Source organism: Rhineura floridana, chromosome 15, assembly GCF_030035675.1.
Source record: "Rhineura floridana isolate rRhiFlo1 chromosome 15, rRhiFlo1.hap2, whole genome shotgun sequence".
In the NCBI taxonomy this organism is placed as follows: Eukaryota; Metazoa; Chordata; class Lepidosauria; order Squamata; family Rhineuridae; genus Rhineura; species Rhineura floridana.
In genome coordinates this window covers 19786542-19810432 of record NC_084494.1, presented here as the reverse complement: position 1 = coordinate 19810432, position 23891 = coordinate 19786542, and the positions used below count along the sequence as shown (strand labels likewise).

Here is a 23891-nt window from a genome sequence, read left to right as displayed (position 1 = left end):
TAATCATGTCAAGCAGCGGTAACGCAGCCGAAAGCTCTGCTCACGGCCGGAGTTCGATTCCAACAGAAGGAGAAAGTCGAATCTCCGGTAAAAGGGGTCGAGGTCCACTCAGCCTTCCATCCATCTGTGGTCGGTAAAATGAGTACCCGGCATATGCTGGGGGGTAAAGAAAGGCCGGGGAAGGAACTGGCAATCCCACCCCATATATACGGTCTGCCTAGTAAATGTCGCAAGACGTCACCCTAAGAGTCGGAAACGACTTGCACTACAAGTGCGGGGACACCTTTACCTTTTTTACTCCAAGTAAAAGTTAGCTGGAGAATACCATATCTAGTAATTTCTCTTAAGATGTAATAAAAAGCATATTTATTTGTCATCAAATGTGATCAAAACATAAAAGCCATCTCTGTTCCCATTCATTGCTGTAATGTTTATAAAGATGAATTATTCATTCAAAAATATTTGATTCATTCTATTAAAACAAATAAGGGAAGCCAAGAAATGCAGTCAACATAGAATTCAAATCTTCACAGAAACCTGGGTACAACAAGGAAATCCACAGCAGAAGTTGGGATAAGATGTCACACATGATCACTAATTTAAGCAAATCCACACAACCTAGAAAAATACCAATAACCCTAAGATTTTCATATCTATAACAGTTTCCCTTTTCCCATATCTGTTATGATTTAGGAAACATTCACATTCCAACATATTGTGGGGAAAACACACAAGTGAAATAAACTCCACATTTTTCTCTGCAACTATTGACAAACTTAATTGATGCTAGAAAGTACCAGGTTCATTCCCTGGCATCTTCAAATGAAAAGGGTCCCAGGAAAAGGACTTGGAAATAACTCTCTGCCTGAGATGTTGGACAGCCACTGACAATAGAAAGGGACAGTACTGAACTAGATAAGACCAATGATAATCTGATTTAGTACAAAACAGTTTCATATGCTCAACTGCCTTGCCATAGTTGCACTGTCCTGAGTTGATAAACCAATCTAACATGGACAACTTGCACAGCTGCATTCATGCAAGAATCTTTGTGCCAAAGAGTATCCAATTTCTGCCTTGCACAGCAGACCTTAGGAAGAGGCTGTCAAACACACTAAACTAAATAACTAAACATGGATTACTCAGAAACAGATTCCTTTCCATGCTGCCTAGGTGATCAAAATGGGAATGCCAGATTCAAGAATATGACTCTCCTGGTCTGGCATGGTCACTGTAAATGAAGATGTACAAGACAGAATTACAGACCACTGAACACAGCAAAAGCTTTTCAGATGATATGTGCTATGTCTAAAAACATTTTTTCCTAACCTGCCATATATTATTTTGTTTCCCCTGTTTTAGCAGTAAATCATTTCTACTTTGGAAGAACAGCTAATTCTCAAATCACAAAACGTAATAAAGCAATATAGACCTAAATACCTTTGGAAATGCAATTTCCACAGGTAGAAAAAAAACAATTTTGTTCCAGCAAAAATGGTTTACACAGAACCAAAAACACCTGTGACCATATTAATAGAAATAATGTAAGCAAAGAGGCAAGAGAACATAAGACAGAATAACAACCAAGCACCCAGAAAATATTTGGCCTGTATGAATGGAATGGATAATACTGAACCATGTAAGTCCATTAAAAAAATGGGATAACTAGCACATCCTGCCCATTTTCAGGAGAACAATACAGTTCTAACCCATGAGCCAAAATGGATTATTTTATTTATAGATTTATATAACACCTTTTGACTCAAGAGAGCTTTCAAGAGGCTTCACAATACAATGTTAGTATTTAACATTAAAAAATAAAAATGACGTAGTCATAACCCTCCTGTTTTTATGGCTGGGGTGAGTTAGAATGGTGCATAGCCAGTACAGAGTAGAGCAACTGATGGGGGATGGCGGAAGTCCCAAGCTCCACCCTAGTGGGTGGGAAGCTACCAGTAGTCAGCAGAAAATCCCTGAACAGGGCATTTCAGGTCAGGGCACCAGAGGATCCAAAGCCCAGCAAATCATTTGAGAGGCCTGATCCTCAGGCCACTCAGCTGTGTCAGTCTGGAAGTGGGATAGCAAGAAAATTAAACAAGGGGGAACCGCCTTCCATCCTGGCTGATGTGAGCAGTGGGGCTTCAGATGGTCTGGTGGATCCATCACTCCACTGCTCCCAGTTGTTGCTGTTCTAAACTTTTGATATTAGAAATTATATAATCCATATCAACAGACAGTGTGGTGTAGTGGTACCTAGGAGACCAGGGTTTGAATCCCCACATAGCCATGAAGCTCACTGGGTGAACTTGGGCCAGTCACTGCCTCTCAGCCTCAAAGGGAGGCAATGGTAAACCACCTCTGAATACCGCTTACCATGAAAACCCTATTCATAGGGTCGACATAAGTCGGAATCGACTTGAAGGCAGTCCATCCATCCATCATATAATCCATATAGGGCAAAGTAACTATTTCTGATTATCTTATGCTGTTATAGTGCTAATAATATAAAACATCAACTAATTTATACCAGCCTTCTAAAGAAGCCCACAAAAGTAATAGCCTGTTCTGGGCTGCCCGAGGGAGGGTGAAAAATTCCATCTCTCCTGCAGCAGCCTACTGCATTTCTGTGCTAGGTGTGAAGGAAAGGGCCTCCCTCCTTTGGCAGCTCAGAACAAGAATGGCTGAAGAGTGGGATACACATACAATAAATAAATGAATGAAATATGTAGATCTTTTACTTCCTCACATGGACAAAAATTTGCAAACCAATAGAGACATTCTACCATAAATGCCAGTACTACCTCTTTCTGTGATAGACTTCCAAGTTCCTCCTCCTAAAAGCAAGTTTTATTTTGTGGTTCCATGCACTACTAACTGAGCAGATTATGCATTAAACAAGAAGAACTTAATCCTATGAAAATCAACAGCCAGTAAATTCTAGGGAAATGTTCTTTCTCTTAATTAAATTAATAACACAAATCTATCCAGTATTCGTCACTGAATCTTTGGCTGTTGCATGAGTAAGACAGACCACAATTCTAAGATGGATTCATGTAAACTTTCCAGACCAGTGTTTTATGTCTCCTGTGACACAGAACACATGAAGGTTTGCACAAGCTAACAGGGATTTTCCTTGCATTCATAAGGAACAGTTCACATGTTGAACATATAAGAAGTGCTTTCAAAGAATGTCAACAATATCACATTGCTCCGGAATGGTCAAAGCTGAGACACCAGACTAAGATGCTTCCAGACTCAGAAGAAGGCAATGGTAAACCACCACTGAATATCTCTTACCACGAAAACCCTATGAACAAACTATCCAAAATGCAACATGAGATAGTGCTGAAAGATGAAACCCCCAGGTCAGATGGCACTCAGCAAGCTAATGGGGAAGAACAAAGGACAAGTACGAGTAGCACTGTGATTAATGACGCAACTGGCTCAAAGCCGAATGGAAGCCCAGAGGCTGATGCACACAGATGCAAAAGGAGAGTCTGGAGTTGTACGACATACACAATAGGAACATGGAATGTGAGAAGCATGAACCAGGGAAAGTTAGAAATTGTCAAGCAAGAAATGGAGCATATCAACAGTACAATACTTGGCGTGAGTGAATTAAAATGGACTGGAATGGGACATTTTCAATCAGGCAACTACAAAATATTTTATCCAGGAAATGAGAAATTAAGTAGAAATAAGGTTGCTTTAATAGTGAGAAGTGATGTAGCAAAAGCAATTAGGAGCTACAATGCAAGGTCTGAGCGAGTGATATCAATGAGTTTAAATGGGAAACCTATTCACATAACCATCATCCAAGTCTACGCTCCAAAGGCAAACACAGAAGAAGAGGAATTAGAGAGATTTTATGCAGTAGTACAGGAAGAAATTGAATACACACGGAAACAAGATGTTCTGATAATCATGGGGGACTGGAATGCAAAATCAGGGAACACAGAAGAGCTAGAAATTGTGGGGAAATGGGGCTTAGGAGATAGAAATGAAGCAGGAGACCTACTGAATTCTGTGAAGCCAATAATTTGTTTCTCGCAAACACATTTTTTGAGCAACCGAAAATACAACTGTACATGTGGACCTCACCAAATGGTCAATATAGGATTTAAATTGACTATAATTGGTAGCAGAAGGTGGAGAAGTTTTATACTTTCTGCGAAAACAAGACCAGGAGCAGACTGCGGTACAGATCATGAATTGGTCATATCAAAAATCAGAGTAAAGCTAAAGAAGAAGAACAAAGCAATCATAATGCCAAAACACAATTTAAATAACATCCCAGAAGAATATAAAGATCAAATAAGGAACAGATTTGGGGCTTTAAACTTGGTTGATAAAGAACCAGAAGAACTATTAATTGAAGTCAGATACATTATCAGGGAAGAATGCAAAAAGACAATACCTCTAGTTAAAATGGGAGAAAGACCTCAATGCATGACTGACAAAACTCTTAAAATGGTTAAAGAGAGAAGGAAACCAAAAGCAAAAGGAGATAAAAACATGGTTAGAACCCTAAATGCAATAATACAGCAACTAGTACATAGGAACAAAGAGAACTATTACAATATCATATAGAAATAGAAGAGGACAACAAAAAAGGTAGAACAAGAGCCCTATTCCAAAAGATTAGAGAAATGAAAGGGAAATTTAAACCACGAGTAGGGATGTTGAATAATCAACAGGAGAACACACTGACTGACTGAAATGAAATAAAAGGAAGATAGAAGAATTCTATAAAAGAGATGCAAAGATGACAGATTCATTCAAAGGATGAAGAACCAGAAATTTTATAATGTGAGGTGGAAGCTGTTCTTAAAATACTTGGAAGAAACAAATCACCAAGAATAGATGGCATACCAACAGAGTAGCTACATGTTACTGAGACTGAATCTGTCCAAATGTTGACAAAAAGTTGTCAACAAATATGGGAAAAAACAATGGCCCACAGACTGGAAGCATTCAATATACATCCCAATTCCAAAGAAAGAGGATCCCAGGGAATGCAGTAATTATCGAACTATTGCCTTAATATCCCATGCAAGTAAAGTAATGCTCAAGATTCTACCACAAAGGCTCTTACCATATATGGAGTGAGAAATGCCAGAACTCCAAGCTGGATTTAGAAAGGGAAGAGGTACCAGAGATCATATTGCAAACATACGTTGGATAATGGAACAGACCAAAGAATTTCATAGATTTTGCTTTATAGATTACAGCAAAACCTTTGATTGTGTAGATAATTAAAAACTATGGAATCCTTTAAAAAACATGGGGGTGCCACAGCATCTGACCGCTCTGATGCACAACCTATACTCTAGACAAGAGGCTACTGTAAAGACAGAATATGAAGAAACCAACTGGTTCCCAATGGGAAAGGGTGTGAGACAGGTATGTATTTTATCACCCTATTGGTCTAATCCACGGGATTGGACCAAGATGGAGGTGTGAAAATTGGAGGGAGAAGTATCAATAATTTAAGATATGAAGACGATGCCATACCAGTAGCAGAAACCAGTAATGATTTGAAACAAATGCTGATGAAAGTTAAAGAGGAAAGCACAAAAGCAGGACTACCGCTGAAAGTCAAAAAGACTAAAGTAATGACAATTTAATATTTATGTAACTTTAAAGTTGGCAATGAGGACATTGAACTTGTCAAGGATTATCAATACCTTGGCATAGTCATTAACCAAAATGGAGACAATAGTTGAGAAATCAGAAGAAGGCTAGGACTGGGGACGGCAGCTATGAGAGAACTCGAAACGGTTCTCAAATGCAAAGATGTATCACTGAACACCAATGTCAGATCATTCAGATCACAGAATTGAGAGCCATTGTGGTATAGTGGTTAAAAGTTGGACTGGGATTTGGGAGACCAGGGTTTAAATCCCCACTCAGCCATGAAGTTCACTGGGTGACCTTGGGCCAGTCAGTGCCTCTCAGCCTAACCTACCTCACAGGGCTGTTGGGAGGATAAAATGGAGAGGGGGAACCATGTACACCACTTTGAGCTCCTTGGAGGAAAGGTGGTATATAAATGTAAATAATAATAATAATATTCCCAATCTCTATGTATGGATGTGAAAGTTGAACAATGGAAAAAATGGATAAGAGAAAAATCAACTCATTTGAAATGTGGTGTTGGAGGAGAGCTTTACAGATACCATGGACTGCAAAAAAGACAAATAATTGAGTGTCAGAACAAATTAAATCAGAACTGTCACTAGAAACTAAAATGATGAAACTGAGGTTATCATACTCTGGACACATAATGAGAAGACAGGGAGTAGAAAATGAGGAAGGCCAAACAAGAGATGGATCGATTCCATAAAGGAAGCCACAGACCTGAACTTACAAGATCTGAACAGGGTGGTTTGTAACGAATGCTATTGGAGGTCGCTGATTCATAGGGTCGCCATAAGTCGCAATCGACTTGAAGGCACATAATACTCACACTGCTTTCCCAACAACAGATGGGAGAAACTATCCTTCATGATACATGCGTGGGAGGCCAAGCGCAAAACTTCACAAGATGAAAGAGATGCACATTTACAAGAACAGATGCTTTCTCTATGAACACACAAATGAAGATAGACACACAAATGATATGGTCTCCTATCTCAGCCAGATTTTTAAAAATTGCATATCAAAACAAATACAATGGCACTTCCTAGACATCTTCATCTATCATCTTTATAACTTGATGATAATAACCTTACAGATTTTACAAAGGCCTGAAGTTTTAACTTTCTTGTGACCCAAAACCTAACAATTTAGAAACTTGTTTAGTCGTGACACAGAACAGCTCCTTTAAATGAGATCTAGTATGGCATGAGTTAATATAGGAAAGTTTAATGTGGAACTACTGCTCTCAAGATTAAACAGGAGAAGCATTAACAACTAATATTATCTGGATTAACTATAAGCATGACTATTCCAATCTAATCCATTTGATAAACAAAGTCAAATCTGTCTGCATTTCAGTGTATAACTCTCTGAAAAGTTTTATAATCTCACCCTCTACAACAGAGGTTCCCAAACTGTCTACTTTTAGGGATCCCATTCCACATTGACTCATCTGGCTAGGATACCCTGGAAGAATGCTACGGAACACCACTGTGTTGCAAAAGATTTGGGATGTGATCAGATTCTAGGGCAAACATTCACTTTATGCAGGATACTGGCCAAATATGGTGAGACTCGCCATTACTCCTCATGAACCAAGTGCGACCTAAAACATACCTAACACTCCCCAACAACTGCAGATAAAAAAGCAAAGATCAGTAGCAATTATCAAGTTGTCTTTCAAAAAGTTTATCTGCCATTCTCACTCAAGAACTTCAATCAACTTAAAAGAATATAGTTTGAAAAGCATAACCTTACATTATCTACACAGTGGGTTGTATCCAATGCTAGTTTTATTCAGAGTGGACCCACTGAAATTAACGGACAAGACTAACTTAGGTCCATTAATTTCAATATGTCTACTCTGAGTAGAACTTAGCTGAATACTAAACTGAACCTATAAGCAACTTAAGGAACCATCTTCTCCAATGTGAACCTGCCCACCCCCTAAGACTAACTGATATAGCCCCCTTGAGCATTCCAAATCCTTCTAAGGTTCAACTGGTAGTAATGAGTGAAGGGGCCTTTTATGTCATAACGGTCTATTTGTGGATTATCTTTCTCTTCTTTTTTTTTTTTCTCTTGAAGACTTTTCTCTTTCAGCAAGCTTTTAACTCTGTTGTTGATTAAATTGTTATGGATTATTTATTGGCTGGCTTTCTAAGCTTTTTTATGCTGTTTGCAGTTGTGTTATGTATTTTATTGTTTTAATTATGTGGATTATTTTAATTCTATTGCATTTAAAATAACCCTTACAATAAATTGTTTGAAATATTCAAGTAGCTCTCAGTTGACTTTTTCTGACTGACATACCTCATTGTGGTAAAAATGTAACAAATTAACAATTTCATAAATAAGAAACAGAAACAAACAGAATAAGTGACCATCTACTGCCTTTTGACAGTACCCCAAATGATGCCAGTTCTAAGATTCTGGGGCTGTTGGGCAAGAAATCTCCAATGCCACACACACCCTGAATACTGGAAGAGACAGAACGTACAAACTAAGAATTCTCTTAAGTTGCTTCTGATTTTGGGGGAGTGGTGGTTAGTGCAAAATAAGAACAGAGCCAGTGGGGTGATAGTAAGACAGCTGTGGGACTTAACAACCCTAGCCATAGCAAATGCCCAATCTCACCATCCATCACAAAAAACTATCATCAAAGCCACCTGACCATACCTAATAGTAGGGACTAGCCCTACTGTGGTGTTTTGATACCCAGAGAATGAATGTATACAATCTAGCACTTTAACAAGAAAACCAACATTAATTAAGGGATCTCCATATATAGAATACTCCATTGATTTAATCAACAGGGCAGTAAAACAAAGCTTCATATGACAAATGGGTTGATTGAAAGATTCTGTTATAGCGAGCCACATACATAGTTTGACTTCATATAGCCCAGACCTCTTTGAGACTGATACTAAGAAGTCTTCAACAAATAAGTATAAAATTCAAGGCTTCATTGATTTCTATTGTTTACAAAAAACAATGCCGGGTATACATGCAAAACACATTCAGCAGTGGGAATTCTCTTATTAACTCAGGATTACATCATTAAATAAAACTCTGACAGCTGGCACAACTGATAAAGCTGCCAGCGGACTGAAGATAAAGCGCATATTTGCTAAAATGCCGAATACTGGATTTCTATGGGGAGAATTACATCTGAAAAACCTTTTCTCTCCTAAACCTTTGTTTTACAGCTTGATATGCAATATTTCATCAAGGTAAGCAGCCATACATTGTTTATTATATACAACCTTTACTATAGCTTACACTGAAAACTTGAAGGCCACAATCTATCAGAAATTCTAGATACAGCATGAGTTATAGTCTCAGATCTTATGCATGAAATTTTTGTTAGAACATGTCTTGAATATAAGTTTTAATACTATCTATGGTTACTATTTCCAGAGAACTAACTGTATTGTCTGTTACAGTAAAAACAAAGATTGCTGTGGCATCTTAAAAGACACACACTGCAATATAAGCTTTTGTGGGCTAAAAGCCCTCTTCAGCATATGCTATACATACTATGTTTACCATCTGCCCTGCTTGTTATAGGGATGTAGTTAAAACTGCTGCATTAAATTACATCTCAGCACATCCATAGCTGAATGAACATTTACTTAAAGCTTCTTTTAAAATATTATGATTTGAGTACACACAACCACAATTGGTCACACTCGCATGTAAGTGCAGGAAGATGCCAGGTAATTACAGATTGGTGAGCACTCGTAGGCAACTTTAAGGGTAAGGGGTGCAGGCCCAAAACTTGCCTTCAGGGCTATGGGACCCACTGGCACAGTAAGAAGCACCTTTGAGGCCAAATTGTAACACTTGCTGGGTGTTCTAAGGCCCCAGGAGAGGAGGAAGCAATAAAGGCCCCTACTCACCTCAAAGGAGATGATATGCTACCTCTTACCACAGGCAGGGTCAGTTCACCCAGTTTGTTATGTGCAGTTAGCATCCCTCACCCTTTTCTTCTCCACATCTTTGATGTTAAATTAATAAATGTAGCCCAGTTCACCCAGCCTTTGTGTCTTGCCTCCTTATTTTCCTGTATGGTCACAATTTGTAGCTCCATGTACAACAACTTCAAAGTTGGAATATCACAGTCTTATCTAAGGAAGAACCACCCATCGCACTTCCCGTTGTTGTGAAAACAGGAACTAAAAATACCACCCATCTAATATTTACTATATCAAATTCAAATAAAAATATCCCAAAGATTTCCCAGTCGCCCTTTTAACTATGAAAGGCACAAAATTCAGATCATAGGGTCTCTCTGAATGACTTAAGCTTTCAACCACTTTGGAATTTCAAAATTATTTCTGCTACTTCCACTGTATTCTTCAAATGTAGATAGGAACAGAAGTTAAAAAAAATCTTAACTGTATTTGGGAATATTTGCACGAATGCAACCAAAAACCTAAAATGAGGAAACAATACTAATCCCAGCTGTAATGTCAAAAGACACAAGAGGCATGTACAACTAATTGTGCATGGGTAAACCTTTATCATTTTGAAGGCGGTAACAACATTATCTGTAGGCAGCACGCACATGTGAACAGCCTCCATTAACAACTGCATGGACTCCATCTCGACGTGCAAGCCATTTCCCTCTACCTGAGCTGCTTTGTTTCCCCCCCCCCAACGCTTATACAACAGTGGAGGGTCCTCCCCCCCCCTTCAGACTCAAACCTGTCACTAACATATCCTTCTGGCCACCATCACCCTCCCCCTTTCCTGTCATTGCAACAACAAAACACAGAAGATTAAAAATGGGAGGGGGAGAAAAAGGGAGAGCTTAAAAAAAATAAAAGTCCCTGCATCAATCTCCTTGCAATCAAATCTCCACAAGGGGGGTAGGGAGAGATTGAGAGATGCCATCTCTCCTTTTAATCTCCCATCCCACCCTTTCCTTCCCCCCTCCCCGCCACAACCCAATGCGATGGCCTTATTGAGTCACACAGCCTTCCATCCCATAATTCTCTCTAGACTCTGACAGCGATGATGGGAGAGCCACAGACAGGCGCGCGCACGCACACACACACACGGTTTTCAAGAGGCGCTGCTGCGAAACGTGGTTTTCTACAGAGTCAGCCTCCTCCTCCATCGCGCACCTTCCCTGCACCACATCTCGATGGCCCACTGGCACAACGCAGGGCGCTCCCCCCGCACTTAATGGAGCTGGGGTGTGTGCGCGCGTGTTATCGCTGCCCACCATGCCAGCCTAAGGCAAATGACGGAACCTTAATGTAACCCAATTCCCAGGGCCATATATCACTCGCTGTGCCCCCGCCCCGCGAGGAGGAGGGCCACCTTCCCGCCGTCGTCGCCAGCCAGCGTCGCCTTTCCCTTCCCCTCCGAGCTCACCGACAATCTCCCTCCACACAAACAAGAAACACGCGCACCTCGCGGAGGTACAAGCGAAGGGAAGGGGGGCGCGCTATAGAATCTCTCTCCGCCTATCTCATACGCCGCCCCCTCCTTGTCCCCTTCGGCCGCCTCACCTTTCTGCTTTCTCCCCCGGCGACTGATGCGCTGAAGGTGCTCATCCAAGGTGCCAGTGAAGAAGGGGGGGAAAGCGGGGGCCCAGGTCAGTGTCGGTCTCTCCCACAACCAGCGCTACCTCCACCTCCTCCCCCGCCCCATAATATAGTAGTAAGTTTCTATTGGCGGAGAGGAGAAGGTGGAGCTGGCTTTGCTGCTCAGCCATTGGGGAACGGGAGGGGAGAAGAACGGTGTGTGGTTAAAAAGGGGGGGAGGGAGCAGGGGCAGCGCGCTCGCCTGCCTTGGCTGCCCGCGCGCGCGGCACGCGAAGAGGAGGAGGGTTTATTTGCAGAGGGAGAGGAAGAGAGAGGAGGGGGATAAGAGAGCGCGTGCACCAGAAGGGGGGGGACGGAGAGAGCGAGAGCGCGCAGCAGAGGGGTGTTTCTGTCGAGGCATTTCAAGACTTTAGAAAAGACCACACAGACAAACAAAACCAACGGCCATCTGGGTCTGCGTGAGGGGATGGCGCTCGCTCGCATTAATCTTGTTAGCCTGAAGAAAAGGCTGCCTTTGGGCTTCAGCGCTGGAGAGCAGCTTTCTCCTCCGTTTCCACCTCCCCACATAGAGGAGGGGCCCACGCATTAAGAAAGATTCTTGCTACAGACAGCCCCCTTGTCAAGGTGTGCGGGAGCCACGGCTTAAAACACACACACAAACAGCCAGTCACCACAACAAACACAAAATGTTGTGCAGCTTTACGCTCACAAGAAGAGAAGTCAAGGGTCCCTCTAGTCTAGGATCCTCTTTCTCAGCGTGGGCAACCAGATGCTTTCAAGGAAACTGCAGACCTTCCCCGTTGTGTGTACCTGGGCCTTGGTATTCTCAGGTGCACTGCCTCTTAACATGGAGGCTCCATGTAGCTCTTAGGGCTAATGGTCATTGAAAGACTGTTCCTGCATGCATGTGTCTGTCTAAAAACCCCTTTGTAATGCCATCCATGTCTATGGTTGTTACAACTAGCAACAAATCCCATAAATCAATTACATGTTGAGGGTGAAGTATTTGCATTTGGCTCCCCTGTATTGACTGCCAATTAATTTAATTGGGGTGACACCTGAATTTCTAATACAGAAATCATTAGGCAGGTTTGCCAGCAGGCCCAAGTAGCATTATTCCTACACACAAGCACACTTAGAACAAACAAAAAGTCTTATGCTACTTATTTTCCTTTCCCAGAGCATAGCTCTATAACAACTTCATAGGGAGAGAAGCACCAGCCCCATCCTTGGCTCTTTTTTAATCAGCTGCATAATTTATACAGAATGTGTAATATACATGCTGCTTCTCACTCTCTCTTTTGTTTCACAATGATATGCCACTCACTTCTTGAAAAGAACAAGATGCCTATATTTAAGGGCAGGGCTGGCCTAAGACATTTTGGCTCTTGAGACAGAACAGCAAACAGCGCACGCGCATGCACGCACGCGCACACACACATACACACACAGACAGACAGAGTACAAAAGACCGACTCTGGTTTTGGCATCAGGGGGCAAAAACATCCTGCAAGTGCTTCTCTATGGGAATAAAACTGCATGTTTGATCACCTCAATATCTAGCAAGTTGCTGTTATTTTATGGCATACAAAATCAGTTGTCTGAGAAAGCTACTTCACTCTGCTTAATAGTAGGGCCAGCTCTGGTGAAGGGGAAATGGGGCCTTTCGACTTCCCCTTAGCCTTTTCCTGCTGCTACCTCATCTGCCTTGCTTCAGTCTCTGTGTCCTAATTATTCATCTCCACCACCACCACTCATAGCCATGGGTCTGGAACAGTAACGGTTGGTAGGGTGGCCAACCGTAGGTAGAGAGAGCCAATTCATTCTAATTTTGTCTCTATCCTCTGCCCTGCTCAGTTCTACAAGGACAACCCTGAGACTAAACAGGAGGAAGCTGGAAGCCAGGCTCATCCCCTAGACTGAATGAAAGTTAAAAAAAAGCAGGCAGGTGGGGGCTGGCTGAGGGCAGAATGAGGCTAGTGAGGCAGTACCCCATTTGCCCTAGTAGACCAGCCTCCACTGTATGGTCCATCTAGTTCAGTACTGTCACTTTCTACTGGCAGTGGCTGTGCAACGTCTAAGGCAGAGAGATATTTCCAAGTCCTGTTTCCTGGGATCCTTTCCATTTGAAGATGCCAGGGACTGAACCTGGTACCTTTTGCATACAAAATATGTGCACTGCCACTGAGCTATGGCTTCATCCCAAATTGTCATGAACTTTGTGTGCTAGAGCAAGACCTGTTTCAACAGCCTCAGTGATGGACTGCAGGAGAGCGTTTGCTTGCCACCTCCCCATCCATCACTGAAGCCATTGTGTCACCCCTCAAAGTTCTACACTGCATTCCTGTCCACTCCAGAATCCTTCACAAAGTTCTCAACTCTTATCTTCAAAGCCCTCCATGGCTTTGCCCTTCCTATACAGTATCGCAACAAATCCTTTTTTGTTACCCTTGCTCATCCAGCTCCACTTGGCCTTCCAGAGATCTCCTTCTCCCTGAAACCACGCTGCCTTTTCTCCCTTGTGACCCTTACACCTGGATCTGCCACCCCATGTCATGGTGCAGTTGCCTCTCTTCCCTCCAATTCCTCCTCAAAACTCACATTTTTCAGGAAGCCTTTGGACCAACACTCTGAGTCCCAATAACCTATTGTTACTAAGCTAAAGTACTCATAATCAAAATAATCACATATTCATCCCATTTATCCTTACCTACATTTCCCTCCCCTTCCTCTGTTTTTCCCATGTCTATTTTTAGATTTGTTGGTATAGCACAGAGGAGAGGAAAGCCTGGCTGGGAGTCCAGAGTCTGAGAGTTCAAATCCCCGCTCATGTCTCCTGGGTGTCAAGGGCCAGCTAAAGATCACCCCCACAGTGAGTGGCTCAGGGGTTACGTGCCCTGTCACCTGTGCAGCTGTGGGCAAGCTGCATAGTCCCAAGGAGCCCAGTTGCCCCCCAGCTGGCAGTTGCAGACAAGGAAGGGGCTGGCTTGTGCAGCTGTGGCAAGCTGAACAGGCCCTAGCCAGCTGGGGAGGACTAGCCTCAGGGAGGCAATGGTCAACCCCCTCTGAATACTGCTTACCATGAAAACCCTATTCATAGGGTAGCCATAAGTTGGCATCGACTTGAAGGCAGTCCCTTTCCATTGTTTATTTATCTAACGTATTTTTACACTGCTTCTACCCTGAAAAAAGCCCCCAGAGCAGTTTACAAAAATCATTAAATAAGGCAGCCCCGCCCTCATGCCCACCATCTGAAAGACACAACACCAAAAAAAGGAGATATTGTAAGCCCCTTGGGTAGAGAGCTGTAAAAGCACCATGTGCATAGGTAGCACTGTATGAAAATATTAATTTGTGAGAGCTAGAGAGCAAGTGTGAAGAAGCAGGATCAAGCTTTCTTTTTCCAGATCAGACCCTATCCCCAAACCCTTGGAGAGGGCCACAGCTGCCAGAGATTCAGATAAATAATGTTTTTTCCCCAAGGTGTCTGTGGGTGGCGGGAAAGATAGCTACTTATGCAGCATCATAAAAAAAGAAGACACAGATTTGCATAAAATTTTAAAATATGAATGTGCTAATGTGTACGCATAGATACAAATTTAAAAATACAACACATCTCACCATAGAGGGAATGACTGTGATCAGGCGACCTGTGTGTCTGCTCAGTCTGTTGTCCAGGAGCTACCCGGGCAATTTCAAGGCTCTTGCTCTCCTTTCTTAGGGCCCTTCATCTTTAAACCAACTTGGTCATGATAGCCCTTCAAATAGAGGGCTGTCTTCTATAATGCAGGACATACTGCCACCCTAATGGCAGTGGGGAAATAGATATGCTTCCAGGTAGTGGAAGTACCTGGTACTGCCTCCCTTTCCTCATCTCTGCTTGGCCACTGTGGAAACTGGAGATGGACACTTGGCCTGATACAACAGAGCTCCTCTTATGTTCTTATAAGGTTGCCAGTAACTTGCCAGCTGACTGCCGCATCAACATTAAAAACATAAAAAAGATAGGGGAGGGAGATACTGTACATCTGTACCTCCTGAATTTTTATTTGTATGCTCCTCAAGGAAAAACCCTATAATCTTCTGTTTTGTAAAACACTATGCACATTGATGGAAAAACAACAACAACGAGTCATGAAATCAGGAAGAATTGTCTGCTACCCATCTCCTTAAGTTTGTTATGCACGTGTTTTTAAAACCTAAATTTGAAACACACCCACTTGCTCAACTCAGATCTGAAGAAGGAAGTTGTAATAAGGGGCTTTTGAATGAGGAAGAAACAGTTCCCACCAAATCTTTGTTTTGAATGAAAGAGCAGGAGCTAGGTAGGCAAAGACTAGGACTTTTGGGATGGCTCCTTATTTCAGACAGCTGCAGTACTAGAATGTGATGCAATTCTGCTACATCAGTACAGGAGAAATGTGAAGTATGACTGTTTAAAAACAAATCCTTACCTCTGAAGAGTTGTGGTGGCACATTATAAAGAAGTGCAGCCCCTTAAAACAAAAGGGTATACCTGATGCCAGAGAATGTTCAGTCTAGGACTTACCTGCCAAGTCATATAGCACTGTGGCCTTGTACCAAACATTTCTTCAGGACACCATAGAACAGCAACATGCAGGCCACCCTCTCTTCTTCACTGACACTTACACCAGTACCCACAGACCTCTTGCTTATGCAGCATGCCAAAAAGCACTCAAGTAAGTTAAAATACACCCATGTAAGTTAACCATAGCTCTTAATCTAGCAGGGCTGTTTTACCAATGTGTAAATGCAGAGCAAACAGCAAATATGCTTTCTTCAGGTAGAAGAGAAATACATATTTTGAGTTTAAGCTCTCTTTTGAAAGTGAAAGTGTGCCAAACCTTTATGTCTAATGCCTAATTGGAGAATTCCTAATAATTCTTAACCCTCAATCCAAATGTGGGCAGACTTCAAGGTTGTTTCCTTAATAATATTATAGGAACCCTGAGGTGCACCAGTCAAAGGCAGGTGCAAAATAGTGACTCAGGAAGCAGGAGCCAGAGCAAACTGATGGCTTGAGGCAAAACTAATTATTACCACTCTTGATGCCATATACACATATACATTGCTTATACAAATTCTAATCTGCATCCCAGTTACTAAAACTAATTTAGAATGAAAAAAGGAAAGGGTCCTTTTTGTTGTTGCCATTGTTAAAAAAATTGGAAGTGAGAAACCCTTGGCAATCTACTGCAAGTCATCCAGTTATATACCAGTAGATCCCAGGCTACCACACTTGTTTAGCCCTTAGGTATTTGCTGCAACTGCTTTGTATTTAAACATTTTACAAATTAAAATGTTGATGTTTACAAATTACAAACATTAATTGTATATATGTTAAAAACTCAATGAAGTGTCATCACATGGTTTTACAAAAAGCGGAATACACTATGGATACATACTGTCTGGAGCCAATGCCAATCATATATCCTTACGGTATGTACCTCTGTTATACAAGCTCCAAGACACTGCTGCTTTCAGCAGTCCTTTAAGCAGCCTGTAACATATATACCTGCTGTGAACACAGCTTGAGGAACAGCCCTAAGACAGAAGCTGGATTTAGCTGTTGAGAGAATCATGTGTGTCAATTGTAATCCAAGTATTTCAGGCAAGGCCATTCCCAATATCTAATCAGGTTTTTGGCTCCTGTTATTAAAATTATTGTTCCAACCACAAAGGCATACATAACATGCTGAAAACACTGTACACTGCCCTGATATTTTGATCGTTGCGACAATGGACTGGATGAGGGCTAATAAACTGATGCTCAATCCAGACAAGACAAATGCTGCTAGTGGGTGGTTCTTCTGACCGGATGGTGGATGTCCAACCTGTCCTGGATGGGGTTGCACTCCCCCTGAAGGAGCAGGTTCGTAGCTTGGGGGTTCTCCTAGAACCATCTCTGTCACTTGAGGCTCAGGTAGCCTCGGTGGCACGGAGTGCCTTCTACCAACTTTGGTTGGTGGCCCAGCTACACCCCTATCTGGACAGGGATAACCTGGCTTCAGTTGTCCATGCTCTGGTAACCTCCAAGTTAGATTACTGCAATGCACTCTACGTGGGGCTGCCTTTGAAGACGGTTCCTGCAGCTTGTGCAAAATGCAGCGCCCAGATTGGTAACAGGGACCAGAAGGTTCGAACATATAAAACTAATTCTGGCCCGCTTGTATTGACTGTCTGTATGTTTCCAAGCTCGATTCAAGGTGCTGGTTTTAACCTATAAAGCCTTACATGGCTTGGGACCACAATACCTGATGGAATGCCTCTCCCGACACAAACCCACCCGTTCACTATGCTCAACATCCAAGGGCCTCCTCCAGGTGTCTACTCTGAGGGAAGCTGGGAGTCTGGCAACAAGGGAGAGGACCTTCTCAGTGGTGGCCCCCAAATTATGGAATGATCTCCCTGATGAGGTGCACCTGGCACCAACACTGTTATCTTTTTGGCGCCAGGTCAAGACTTCCCAGGTCTTTTAGGCATGTGTTTTTCAATTGTTTTTAAATTGTTTTTTTAAAAATGTGTTTTTAAATTTGTATATTTGTTTTTAATGTTTTTAATTGTTGTAAACCACCCAGAGAGCTTCGGCTATGGGGCGGTATATAAATGTAATAAATAAATAAATATTTTATGAGATGATAATATATCCAAACTTTTATAAACAAACAAAACAAGCAGAAATGGGCAGCTGCATGTACATGATCCACTTTAGACTAAAAATGATGGTTTGCTCATGATCTATGAGATTTAAAACATTTTAAGGTTAACTGCTGTGTTTGTTTCTGGTGCATCACTAGCTTTCATGTGCAATATTGAAGATAAATGTTTTTAAAAATTAAAAAGGAGAAATATTTCCACAATCTTACTACAAAGTTTATTAAATAATGTTTGATTAAAGTGTGGTTCATCTATCCCTGGTCTTGAAAGATAAATAGTATGGAAGAGAGATATAATCTTCCAATAGATTATCCTGGTAATAGATAATATATTCAAATTTAATTTATCTAGGCAGTGAGGAGAGAAACTATTACTAAGGATTTGCATAAGAAATGGAACACCTTCCTTTATTGTTGTTGTTATATACCTTCAAGTCGACTACAACTTATGGCGACCCTATGAATCAGTGACTTCCAACAGCATCTGTCGTGAACCACCTTGTTCAGATCTTGTAAGTTCAGGTCTGTGGCTTCCTTTATGGAATCAATCCATCTCTTGTTGGCCTTCCTCTTTTTTTACTCCTGTTTTTCCCAGCATTATTGTCTTTATTTATTTATTTATTAAATTTATTAGGCGCCCATCTGGCTGACTTCTATGCCACCTTTCAGGGAAAGCCTTCTCAAGGCAACTTCCAGAGCAGGATAATATATTCAAGTACATATAATACTCACCAAATCTCCTCCAGCTATATGAACTTGCCAGAGCACTGAGCTCAACCTATAAGTCTCCACCACCATCAGACGCATGGGAGGTGGCCATGAGGGACATGGTCTTTTCTGTTGTGGCACCAAGATTGTGGAGTGTGCCTCTAAGGGAAGTCCACCTGAGCCTATCTTAAAAAGGTAAAGGTGTCCCCGCACTTATAGTGCGAGTCATTTCCGACTCTTAGGGTGACGTCTTATGACGTTTACTAGGCAGACCGTATATATGGGGTGGGATTGCCAGTTCCTTCCCCGGCCTTTCTTTACCCCCCAGCATATGCCGGGTACTCATTTTACTGACCATGGATGGATGGAAGGCTGAGTGGACCTCAACCCCTTTTACTGGAGATTCGACTTCCTCCTTCCGTTGGAATCGAACTCCGGCCGTGAGCAGAGCTTTGGCTGCATTACCGCCGCTTACCACTCTGCGCCACGGAGGATCTGAGCCTATCTTAGCTCTCCTTTTTTTTTTTTTCCCGACAGCCATCTAAGATGCATTTTTAATATTTGGCTACTGCTAATTTAAGTGATTGATAATGAACTGTTGCATTTGTAATAATCTTTACCTGGCTATATATCTTTCCCCCTTGATCATTACTGGTCACTTTGATTATTTCAACGGAAAGATGGGATAAACATGTCTGAAATAAAATTTTGGGTTTTGATAGGAGTCAGAGAATATATACACACCTTTTGCCGAGACTCTGTTCTAAATCTGTTAAAATTCTGTGAGAGCTTAACTGCTAATATCTGCCAATAACTGGAGTGCATTCTAATAAAAAAAGAATGTTTTTTTTAAAGTTTTCCAAGAAGAAAAGGAAAGGAAATTAAGAGAGACTCCTCCATTCAAACTCAGAAGAGTCACCCTTTTCACCTTCATTTGTGTGTCAGAGCCAGCTGGCTGCAAATCTGCATTCAGGGAATTTCAAAACATTTTCTCTCCTCTCTTGGGGCTCATGGCACAGACAGTACCACAGGAGATGTTAGTTGTCAACAATAGGCTGCTCCTGCGGCTAAAAGACACACAGATGCAACCCCCCACATGTTAAAAGCCTTTTATGGGGGAAAAATGTTTCTGGTCATGCATATTAATAATGACGGCCTAATATAAAGATTTCCTAAAATAAAGACATTTTGCTATATTAAACAGAATCAGTGCTTGACAGTTTCCTGAATGGATGCCATTTGAGGAGGCGTAGCTACTGAATCCCAGCTTCTTTCAACTTGTCATCGAGACAAAAACAAACATTGGTCATTAAGAGAGGGGATGAAATGACATTAGAGCAGTGATTTCTCCTAGGTCTAATAGTTAAGAGGTGAAAGGATTATACTGAAAGAAAGAGCAGCCAAGCAAAGACATCAAGGAAGTTTATTAGTTCACAAAGAAACAATGCAGGAGAAAATGGGCATGCGACTGTCATGGGATTGTAAAGACAGAAAAACAGATAGGTAAGATCTAGGTCACTGTTGGGAAAAATATATTTCAAAGAATAAAGATTTATACCTCAAAAGTTCATGGTTACTATTTTAATCTCATTTTATGTATTTAAAAAGTGTTTCTCTTTGATATGAAAGAGTCACCGTTCTGGGGTAACACTGACAGCTGTTCAATGCTTAGGCTGCATTTTGCTTTACAAACATGAATAAGCTCAGAGACCTGAATATGCCTCAGACATAGAAAACACACGCACGCACGCACGCACGCACACACACAATGTTTTCCACATTCATTTATCCCTCCTTCCAATAGACATCATGGCAACAATGAAAAAACCAAATACACAAGGCACTTTGGAGCAGCTTTCAGGTTTTATAATAGTTGGTGATGCAGATTTAATGCTGCTCTTTAAGGCTAAACATATAGTTGTTGTGTTATTTATTGCTCTGTGCAACATTTTGTATGCAATTGCAATATAAACACTTCAAATCAGTACATTCCAGACATACTGGAACATAAGCACTGCCCAAGAGCTGCAAATGAAATATGCAATATTTTGTTCATTTCAGGATTTCAGTTGATTTAGTGGCTGAAAGCCTCATTCATACTGTGTCTCATTCACCAAAGTCCCATTTGGTTTGTGTTTAATTCATTAACTTCTTATTCATTTAAGTGATCACTTTTCACCTGCACTTGCTTTCATTTTTGGACTCTTATTATTTTCTACCACTACCTGTTGCAGCAATAAAGAACATAAGGAGAGCCCTGCTGGATCAGGCCAAAGGCCCATCTAGGCCACATTCACACTGTACAGAAGTGGAGAAATAGTGGAATAAATGTACAGTGTGAATATGGCCCTAGTCCTGCCTCCTGTTCTCACAGTGGCCAACCAGATGCCTATGGGAAACATGCAAGCAGGTCCTGAGTGCAAGAGCACTCTCCCCACTTGTGTTCCCTAGCAATTGGTATTCAAATGCATGATGCTGCTATGACAGTGGAGAGAAAACATTGTCATTATGGCTAGTAGCCATTGATAGCCTTATCCTCCATGAATTTGTCTAATTTTCTTTTAATGCCATCCAAGTTGGTGGCTATCACAACATCTTGTAGCAAATATCAACAGTCCCTCCTCTTAGTCACCATTTTGTTTTTTCCCATTCTGGGGGTGGGAGGAAGTGTGGCCATCTACGGGGTCACTGCTTTGTTTTCCTCAAAACCTCCCAAAATGACACAATGTCCAGGGCACCATGGGAAAATCAAAATGGTGCCCCCTATAGGCAACTATATTTTCCTCAAGTATGCCACAGAATGATGTGATGTTCAGGGAAAAGGCACAATGACAGCTGCCATGAGCTGCCACCACAGATGGCACAGGAGATAGCCCCAGCCCCTGAATGGAATGAATAGTTGTCCCCCCATACTATTTTAGGAACAAATGGAAATGGAACCAAGTGGACCCCACACAGTTCATTTGGAAAGCACACTCCTAGTCTGAAGAACATTATCTGTCCACATGAGGAATATCCCAGTGCATGGAACTCAATAGCCCTCCAACAGGGTATGCAAAACAATTGCTTTGTGTAGCTATTAGTATACTTTTCAACAGAGTACAACCGCATTACAAACAAAAGCCTAATGGGGTCTATATTTTTAAGTGGGCTTTGGTTATGGTTTCTACAAAATTGGAGGAACTGAAACACTTCCGCATTAAAGATATTCAACACTATTTCCTTTCCCACAGAAACTGCATTTCAGCACTCAGTTGTGACTTATATCTGGAGAACTGTCAAGGCACATTTCCAAGAGAAAAAGAGCTAGTCAACACTGACCAAAATTGTGTTCTCACAATAGGTGGACTGCATAGAGCTGAATCCAAAGTCACTGAGAGGGAGAGAGGGAAAGTCATTAAAAATTAACATGACGGACACTCAGTTTCTTGCCTATATCTTCCCGCTATTTTTTCTGTTTTAGCAAAGCTTGCCAGAACTTGGCAATAGCAGCAGCTTTTTTTAAAGGATCATAGAAAATTTCACAATATTCAAAAATCTTTTTTTAATAGTTGTGCCAGAAAGTCTTGTGACTGCTATTCGCACCGTGTATACATTGGGTTGTATTCAACTAAGTCCTATTCAGAGTAATTAATGAACCTAAGTTAGTCATGCCTATTAACTTCAATTGGTCTACTCTTTGTAGGGTTAGCACTGAATACCACCCATTGCAACACTTATGCATTGGATAAAAGGTGATGTGGCAGAAGTGAGAGGGTATATAAGCTGCAGTGGTCCATTGTATAAACTTTCCACAGCCCTGCATCAGAGGGAGAGATAAGGTAGCGAGACCCTTTGCATTGAGTTGGCTAAAGACAAAACTGGCATTTGGCTCCTTCCTTCCTAGAACTCTCATATACACTGGGCATGGTAGCTAAATGTGTTTATTTTCCTCTTCCCTCCTAGTCTCCCTTTCTCCCCCTCCCTTTAAATAATGCATATTAGAATATAAACCTTTTTAAAAAAACGGAACGGCATTAAGTACATTGGTCAGTGGTATAACAATGCGAAGAAACAAATACTATGTAGCCCAGCCTACACTATTATGAGGCAGAATTCTGAGCTGGTTGAGTAAACTGTACCACTTCACGCTGCAGATTGGATAGGTCATATTTAACCTACTACCTTGCATTTAAAAAACAAAACTTGCAAGTCGAAGGCTAATGCACCAGAGAGAATGTTCTCAGCTTATTACAGTATTAGATCTCTACTTGCAGGAAACTGTACCGCTTCTTTCTCTCTTCATTGCGCTACTTGTGAGGATCAAGCCTTAATGCTCTGCATCAACAGGACCTGCATCAGAATGCTGCAGTACAGAGAACTTAATGAGAACTGCTGGTCAAAACATGCCCCTGAGAAAAGATTGTTCCTAAATGTGTTGGGCTTGAAATAAATCTTCCTTCAAATACCTGGAGTTTCTTCCTTTCCTAATACTGGAAGCTGCCTTATACCAAGTCAGACTATTTCTTCATCTAGTTCTGTATTGTGTACTCTGACTGGCAGAAGCTGTCCTGGATCTCAGGTAGACATCTTTCCCATCACCTGCTACCTTATCATTTTAACTGGAAATGCCTTCAGGTGCCAGCTGATCTCTCTAAACTGGTGATCTCTGGGACTAGGTGCAGTCCCTAAGTCATCCCTGCAGTGGTGGAAAGCAGGATCTTCAAGACAAAATTTATTTATCAGAATGGTAGGCATCATTCAGTTACTTTTTAAAAATCACTCTTGTCAAAAGCAAATCTATTAGGCATCAAAGGTGAATGAAATTCCAAAATGTGTGATCAATATTAGATTTCAGTTCAAACATTCTAGAAATAAACAAGTGAGATCTGCAACAAAATGTTGCAGTGCAAAGTGCTGCCCGGATTGCAGCCACTCCATTCCATGACTTTCCATTCCACACCCTGCAGTCAGTCAACATTCTGTAGCCTCTGAGCATACTCAGTTCTCATTAGACTATTTTGATGGTGCTTCCCCACCACGGGTTTTTCTATATCTTCCTCTTCTACATGGGTGGTGTCATCATAGCTACATAAGCAATGGCACTCTTCCCCAGGGCACTGGATTTAATATATATGATGACAAGCAACACTTTCATTATTAAAATGTTCCTTCTTCGAAAAGCTCAAGGCACCACACATGGTCCCTCACTTCATCTGCAGAACAACTCAGTGCAGTAGCTTAGGGTGAGAGATAGTGAGTAATCTATTGGTACTCACAATGCAATCCTATCAATGCCTTCTTATTGAGTTCATGGGACTTATAAATC

At 41.5% G+C, this 23891-nt stretch overlaps 1 protein-coding gene across 48 annotated transcripts in view; it reads right to left on the bottom strand.

Moving 5' to 3' along the window:
* EPB41 (erythrocyte membrane protein band 4.1) overlaps window positions 1-23891 on the bottom strand; it is a 161983-nt gene that overhangs the window by 98343 nt on the left and 39749 nt on the right. For 20 of the 48 annotated variants that reach the window (XM_061596217.1, XM_061596194.1, XM_061596213.1 and 17 more), the window contains exon 1: window positions 11163-11316. The exons of 2 other annotated variants lie outside the window; for them this stretch is intronic. The gene's annotated coding sequence lies outside the window, so the exon portion shown is untranslated. Of the gene's footprint in view, window positions 1-11162; window positions 11318-23891 lie in introns of those variants that run through there. 26 more of the 48 variants (XM_061596218.1, XM_061596204.1, XM_061596205.1 and 23 more) reach the window with 3 other exon arrangements.